This window comes from Pecten maximus, chromosome 14, assembly GCF_902652985.1.
Source record: "Pecten maximus chromosome 14, xPecMax1.1, whole genome shotgun sequence".
Classification (NCBI taxonomy): Eukaryota; Metazoa; Mollusca; class Bivalvia; order Pectinida; family Pectinidae; genus Pecten; species Pecten maximus.
Window position 1 is genome coordinate 9,342,913 of NC_047028.1, and position 5,369 is coordinate 9,348,281.

Genomic DNA, 5,369 nt, shown 5'->3' on the forward strand with positions numbered 1-5,369 from the left:
TAATGATATCGATATGTCAAGGCCAGGAACATTATTTAATGGGTACGGGTTCTGCCTTTCTAACTGGTTCAGTTTGGACATTTCGCTGTAATGATACTAGTTAAAATCCCTTAATAACACCACCTTGTTACACTGATTTAACACCAATTATAGCGTCCGTAGAATAGCAGGAATCGTTCAGACGAAACTTTATCGTATTGTTTCGAAATATATTTCATGATCACGTGATAAAATAAACCTTTTAATAGACCTCATAAAATCAAATAAAAAGAAACCGACGTCACGAGCAGGGTTCGAACCTGCGCGGGAAGATCCCATTGGATTTCAAGTCCAACGCCTTAACCACTCGGCCATCGTGACAATTAATATTACATTCTTAGGTAACATGTGTTTAATTTATATACATTTGTTTATCATAGATGGTAATTTGTTAATTATAATAAATGCATAGCTAGATCTTTTGATATATACACCATATCATATACATATATCATTTACTGTGAATGTCCCGCTTGTTACTAGCACTGTCAGCTTCATTAAGTTTAAGCAATTATTTTTCAACTGATATAATCCATTCAAATTTCAAAATCAAAAAGGAATTTCGTATTTTAATAACAAAAATACGTTTCCGTATTGGATTTTGTGAGTAAGAAAGAAAATATTAATACATTTCTCAGAAAATGGCATTTTGAACATGTCCGAACATAACATCTGAAGCTGACTAACTTAAAATAACCGAATCGCAGTGATATCGAGTTAACACAAAGAGCTACTGTGCACTTTAAAGACAATTTATTTCGTCAAGAAAAAACATAGAATACAAATATTATCATAACTTACAACATGATAAATACATTTTCCCCTTGCCCTATCCCCGGGCACGTTAACTTCGAATGCATAAACAATATCCCGTACATACGTTGGGGGAGGTCACATAGGTGGTGAATCATAATCGGGAAAGTCTAACTGCGTCTTGTAGCACCGAAGGTGATGGAAGTGACGTCATAATGCAATATCAATCATACACCAATGTGGATATATGCCTGTATATAGAAATTTACCTGTACTATATGTTTAACTGCAGCGCGCGAATGAGCCTCGCGAGCTTACCTGTGCTCAAAGGTATAGTGTATTGGTCATCTCTCTAATGACCAATAGTGTGTCACTGGACGTAGGCGGATGTGGTTTGGAAGTTGAACGTTTAGGTATATGTATGACATCACCACGTGGACAAGGTCAATTGTCACATAACGTCACATAGCCCCGACAGAGGTCTTTTTCCTTATGTCAATCTGTACTTTTTGTTGTACTGTAGGGCCATCTTCTATAATAAATCAACAAATATTAAATAATTTGGAACTTTGGGGAGGGTGTAGATAAAACAAATCGCAAATACAAATGTATTGTTCAAAATTGAAAAATATAGATTATTCCATATAAATCGATACTTTTGTGAAATGGATATTAATTGTGAGTCTCAACGGGGAAAAAACACTGAAATTATTAGGGGGGAAATCAAACAGATTAATCATAAACATCATGTTTCAAATGTTCGTTATAAAAAGTATCTGCGGAAAATAAAATAACTAACTGGGTGTAATTTGACCAGTGAAGGATCTGACATAAATAATTGAAAATGCCAGTGTTATCCTCGCTGTCTGCGATAAGGACGAGTGTATCTTGGAGTCAGTATCTCCGAGTCTGGTGGTAAAGTTGAATGGCATCCTGGTCAAATTTAACGCACTCATACACTGCACTAATGTACATTCCCCGTCCTGACCTGATCTCTAGCGATGAACATTTTAAATGGTTTTGAAATGATTTATTTACAAAGTTTTTGGCTAATTTTGATCTATATTCGTAATGACTGGATAAATATCATGGTCCATAGTCGAAGTTTGGTGCTGGAAGCTGTTACTCATCCGGACAATTTTAATATAATTCTCGGGCCCTTGTTAGAAAAAGAATAAAGTAAAACAATAGGAATTCAATAATAGCAACAAAAGACAATGAAAACTCAATAATAACACATGAAACCAATAGGCACTCGATAAATACAATGGGAAATAATTGAAATTCAATGATTGAAACAAAATACAATTGAAACTCAATACTGACAACAATAACACCGATCGATCGTTTCTCGTTTTAAGACAGACAATGTAATCGGTCGCACACTATTAAACGTAGGTGATATAATTCTTGTTTACGATAAATGATAAAACATCTATATTTGGAAATTGGGTCATCCATGACCTGATAAAAAGTTTGATGGTTGTATTGGTCACTTATACAATATTATATCGTTTTTCTCTATCAAAGAATATCATATTGTACAGTGTAGTGTGTCAGTATCCACCATCAAGTGACTTCAGTGTACATACCATGGCCTTACATATCTCGGTCATTAAACTCTAGTCTATCATCAGTGTTTATATATTATTGACTGTACTATAGACAAGATTATATCGAAAGTGTCTATGTACATACATATTAACTACCCATAACAACCTGAAATGTTAAATTATAGGTATTAATATACCGTGTTTAACATTTATCATGATGAATCAGCGGCATGATGCAGTTTAATGCATCTCTCTCTGCTCAATGTAACACTCAATTTGTCTTATATGGTACAGATATCGTGTTCTTTCTACATGTACAATCATTTGTGATTGAAATTTTTGTGGTTTGTTTTACTCCCGAGGTTTATCGTGTTTGTCACGTTTTGAATTATTCTAATAGGGACACGATTCAGAATATACACATCCTTAATAGGGTTTTTGAAATCCAATATTGTAAATGATGAAATTTATTGAATTATGAGTCTTTTTCACCTCATAGCCCAGATTTTGACAATTCTTCTGACCCATTCCGAATTCATTTACAATTTATGACCTTAGCATCACTGACGAGTTCTAAAGGGTCCAAACAGCTAATATGATGTCCCTAACATCACTGACAAGTCCTAGAAGGTCCAAACAGCTAATATGATGTCCCTAACATCACTGACAAGTCCTAGAAGGTCCATACAGCTGTATGATGTCCCTAACATCACTGACAAGTCCTAGAAGGTCCAAACAGATGTATGATGTCCTTAACATCACTGACAAGTCCTTGAAGGTCCAAACAGCTAATATGATGTCCCTAACATCATTGACAAGTCCTAGAAGGTCCAAACAGCTAATATGATGTCCCTAACATCACTGACAAGTCCTTGAAGGTCCAAACAGCTAATATGATGTCCCTAACGTCACTGACAAGTCCTAGAAGGTCCAAACAGCTAATATGATTTCCCTAACATCACTGACAAGTCTTAGAAGGTCCAAACAGCTAATATGATGTCCCTAACGTCGCTGTTCAATTTTTCTATTCATTACTTGGCCGTAACTATATTCATTTTTAGTGATGTTATGCACTTGTAGGCCTTTGGTACAAACATTAACAGCATGCCTTCCTTACTGTATCCTAGAATAGCCATCATTGTTCCGTTCGATCTTTTGTTTGGACAATTTTCTCTTTTTGAACCTTAAATGTGTACGACATTAAATTGTCATAAGATATTTGATTATAACGAATGGTATTAAAAAGAAAATTCAACATTTGATGACAACAGTATTTAAATAGTATTTCTTGTTTGTTCATTTTTTATTCGTGCTTGGGAAGGTGTTCGATGTCTGGAATGTTTTTCACGATCTTGTAAAACATAATGAATCATGTGCGAGGCGTGAGAACGTATCGGTTGCTAATTCCATCCTATTGCCATTCCTTCAGTATCACAACGTGACGTCATAGCATGACGTTATCACTACACGTAGGGGACGTCCTAACAGAGTTAGTTTTATTTCTTAATACAAACTACAAATCAGGGACATTATAACAATGTTACAACGTTATTCAAACTAATTGTATGACATCACAGGGAAGTATTTCCGAATTTAATCATATATCCGGTTTGAAGACTGATTCATCTGAACATTGCAATGTAATAGTTGTAAATGGTCACATTCAAATATGAGTCTTTATTTCCGTAATGTATAAACATTTATAAAGTGTTATTACGAATCAACAGCGGTAATGATTAATACCCAATGATTATGTAACTCAAGTCAAAATATACAAATGGGGACGGAATTATCCATCAGTGTTTTGTTATAAAGTAACAAAGGAAGAGATAGATAGAAGTTACACAACGAGTGGCTATTGTATCTGGTATTTATTTCACTCGAGTTAGTTATTTTTCAAAAGTTACAAAAACACGAACTTTAGCGAGTGATTTTCGTAACTTTTGAAAAATAGCTTACGAGAGTGAAAGAAATACCATATACAACAACCACGAGTTTGTGTGACTTGTTTATACCACAACAGAAAAGCTATTCTGAGGATGAATCTACCTGTTTTGTGTCAACGTGTGTTCTTTTCACAATATCAGGTGGGATGTAAGGATATGACCTAATATTAAATGCCGCTAATTAATATGTAAAACTGACAATTTCAGAAATGCATGGAAATATTGCAATTTATTACAAATCATAACAAAAAAATAAGTAGGTTTATTCTTTCAAAGCAATAAATTGATAAGAATATATACATGTGTATATATATTAAAGAATATAACAAAACAACTGCATGCGAACTACTTCTTATGCATTATCATTTCCAGGAAATCGTGAAGCGGCCTTCTTTTCATGTATTAGCCAATCAAATTAGATTGGACGACGTGCTTAAAAAATAGTCCCGGGCAAAGGTCACCGTGTCCAACAATCAAAAAGCATTTAAAGTTTATTCCACATGTAGTATAAAATGAAGGTTATTCAACAGTTGTAATGACTATTTCCTGCCCAGGGAGTTGAATAACACCCACGTATTGTGGTAGAAATCGAGGTAAATAAGTCTAATATGACAACTGATTTAACTCGGCAACTCTGATGTCGGAACATCCTCGATACTCTAAGTTTACGTTCACTGAACCAGAAGAGAAGAAATGAACATAACACTTGTAAAATTGGAAGCAAATGTAACCCATGTAGTTCCGAGGATAGTGCGGACAAGACAGATTCATTATGAACATACAAATGTATAACACTTTGGTACAAAAATATCACATCTAGGAAATGAAATCATTAAATAAATATACAACAATAAGTTAACACAACAAACAAAATTACTGCAGACATAGTATGTAAAAAATGAATATCACGGACTAAAGTATGCCACAGCAATAAGAAGGAGACACTCCTGTTGTCACACAACCCTAAAACTGTACGTAACACCAGATATGCCAGAAAGGGACATGTCTACAGCATCAGATATTGGTTTATCAGAGATGAGAGAAAGCGAGATTTAAAAAAAATCTTTCATGGAACATT

General features: G+C 34.4%; 1 non-coding gene across 1 annotated transcript; it reads right to left on the bottom strand.

Annotated features, from left to right (window-relative positions):
* Positions 1-278: 278 nt before the first annotated feature.
* On the bottom strand, positions 279-360 carry Trnas-uga. The gene has a single exon. It is a non-coding gene; the product is annotated as a tRNA-Ser (tRNA).
* Positions 361-5,369: the final 5,009 nt, after the last annotated feature.